The following is a 2948-nucleotide window of genomic DNA, read 5'->3' as shown; positions in this document are numbered from 1 at the left end:
GTCATCCTGGGCTTGTCCGGTCAGGTTCTTCAGGAAGTCAGCGACAGGAGAGACGGAGAGGAGCAGAGCTGGCCCCGAGGGGAAGAGAGAGCGTTGTCTCTGCACAATGCCCCAGGCAGGAGGGTCCACGCGGCGGGAGGAGCAGCTGTGGGACAGGGAACGGGTCTGGGAGAGAAAGTGATGACAATCCTCCGGTCAGCAGGACAGACAGATGGAAGACACGGGGACAGGAAGCAAGTCTATGGTCTCCCCCAGGGGAGAGGAAATGGAGGACCGGCCGCCCTGCAGCTGCCCGGGGGGCAGAGCTCGGCCGGTGCCCTGCGGGGGTCTCCGCTTCTTCCCCGAGCGGCTCGTCCCCACTCCTCAGAGGGCGCTGGACACGGGAGTCCTGAAAATCTCATTTTAGTGGATCTCACAGCAATTTTATCAGTTTGCAGTTCTGAAGATGTGGAATTGAATTTGAGAAAGGTCACAGTTGGACCGCGGGCTGCCCCGAAGAAGCAGAGGCGCAGGCCAGGCCCTCGGGGGCCCTGAGGCCCTCTCCCCCCATGGAGGCCCTTCTTGCGCCAGCCTCCCCTCGAGGCCTCCTGCCCCAGGGCCTGGCGCCCTACCAAGGCTTGCAAGAGAGGGGAGGTGACCTCAGCGCCGGCTCACAAACCTGACCCTGGCCCCCAGCTGCCCCACAGAGCCCCTCTCTGCTGCCCGAGGTGATTTCGCTTCATCTTCTGGGATTTCACTGGACACTGAAATCGCGCTGGGTTCTGCCTTGTCACCCACGGTGCCAGAGAGGGAAGTTCTTCCGTTGGGACAGGGCGGTGGTCCGCAACAGAGCGAGAGGCAGGACTCGGGCGGGGACAGCACCGAAGGAGGGCAGAGAGCCGTAGGGCTCGTGTCCCATGGACCCCGTGCTCCCAAGACCCTGGGGTCACCATGAAGGAGGACGGTAGCTCTGTGCACTCACGAGGTGCTGGTGGGTTCTCCCCTTATCCCTGTGGGGGCGGGCGGCAGAAGGACACATGACTGTCCTCCTGGCCATGCGACTGTCTGGGTTTGTTGACATGGTCCCAATCTCCAGATGGGGCTGGTGGTTTTCCAGTTTGGAGACGCCGGAATCTGTTCCACACGCATCTATCGAGGCCTGTGGTTGCAGCCCGCTGGCCAGTGCCTTCAACCCTGCTGTCCCGGTAGCCTCCCCGCATCCTTCCCCTCCCCCCGGGACACCATTTCAGTGTCAAATGGCCGAAAACTTGTTGTCCTGAGGGCAGGCATCGCCCTCTGCTTGCAGAGGGATTGGGGTACCTGGGAAGAACATCTCTGAGGGCCAAGAGGCGGGAGCGTCAGGCACGGCACAGTGGGAGAGGTGGAAGGGACATCCCTCCATGAACACGGACAGACGGACATCAGAGGTCCAGCAGGTGGGTAAGGCTCTCACCAGATATGGGCTCTGGATCTGGGGCGGACAGGTTTTCTTGTCCTCTGCTCGTCTTTCCCCCCAAATTCCTCCTCTTCCCTTCCGCCCGATCCTGCGTCGCTTGTCCAAGTGAGGACGAGGACTGGCTTCTGACCCTGCGAGCCGGGAACCCTCCTCCTCTGTCCCAACGCCGGTGTGTCCAGGCACCGGCCCTGCGGCTTCTCCCTGCCCTTCCCTCTGCTCTGAGAAAGGCCCGCCTCCCCATCCTGCTCCCAGATGACCGCAGGCAGCCATCTCCCCGGTTCCCCGGCACTACAGACGAATCTTCTAGAGCCAGCACATCTGTGCCCGCCTCCTGAAGTGACCCTAGTGCTTCTTTAGGGTCGTAGGCTACTGTGGCGGGGTGAAGAGCATCCACCAGGAACCTTAGAACGTGACCTTATTTGTAAACAGGATCTTCGCAGACCTACTTAGCTAAGATCGTGAGCCTAAATCACCCTGGATTTAGGGTGGGCCCTACAGGGGAGGGCTGGGGGCACACAGAGCTGGGAGTGAGCAGCAAGCCCAGGAGTGCCCAGTGCTTCCAGACCGAAGAGGGTTCAGCCGGGAGCTTGCCTCTGACAGGCAAACCGCCCAACTCAAGCCCGACTTCCTCTCTCTCTACCCCACCCTGTGCCTGGAGGTGCGCAGTGCTCAGGGGTCCTCGGGCTGTGAGGCGTGAGGGTCATGGCAGCCCCCTGAGGCAGAGGCAGACGAGGGTGACAGGGGGCATATCTGCCTACCTGCCCCTCGCGCCCCCACCCGCATACCCGGGTGTTCCAGAGCAGGGGGCCCTCTGGGACTGAGGAAAGGGGCTCTGGGGCAAGTGAAGAAAGTGACCTGGAGTTCCTATTAATGGAGCTTCCTGCAGGACATTCTAAAAATCTACATGCACTGCTTTCCTTAACCATCCCAACAATCCTATGATATATACCAGCATAAGCTCCACTTATAGATGGATAAACTACAGATGAACAGTGGGCTTTGGGCCATAGAGGCACGGATCGCTCATGTGACTGGTAAGCCACACGAGTGAGGTTTGAGTCACTATGGTTTGGCTGCAGGGCCCATGTTCGCCCCACGGATCGCTCGAGGCCCTGCAAGTGATGTCACTGAACAGGAAAAGCAATTGTTCCTTCCCTCCTACCCATCACCTAACAAGAGTATTTCTGTGGTTCAGCTCACACCTGTGGAATGACATTCTCTTGACAATTTCTGGAAATGCCAGGTGACCCTCTCCCTTGTTTCTGGAGCTGGCCTGTGAATGAGTCCCTAGATGTCATGGATGGCTTGATCCCTGTGTGTCTCCGGCCATCGACACGGGAGTCTCTGCCCAGGAACTAGGTTCTTGCCCACTCCTGGTGCCCAGCTGTGGTTCCTGGGGCAGAGCAAGGATCTGAGGATGGGCCGTGTGATCTGTGGAAGGTTCATGTGGTTCTGGAACGTCACAGAGGAGCACGTCTCAGAGTAAGAGAGGTTGGGATGAGCCGTGTGACTG

Source organism: Mirounga angustirostris, unplaced genomic scaffold (assembly GCF_029215605.1).
Source record: "Mirounga angustirostris isolate CCGP_5_RB_7025 unplaced genomic scaffold, mMirAng1.0.hap1 SCAF_3, whole genome shotgun sequence".
Classification (NCBI taxonomy): Eukaryota; Metazoa; Chordata; class Mammalia; order Carnivora; family Phocidae; genus Mirounga; species Mirounga angustirostris.
The sequence above is the reverse complement of the archived record's forward strand: the minus strand, read 5'-3'. Positions refer to the sequence as shown.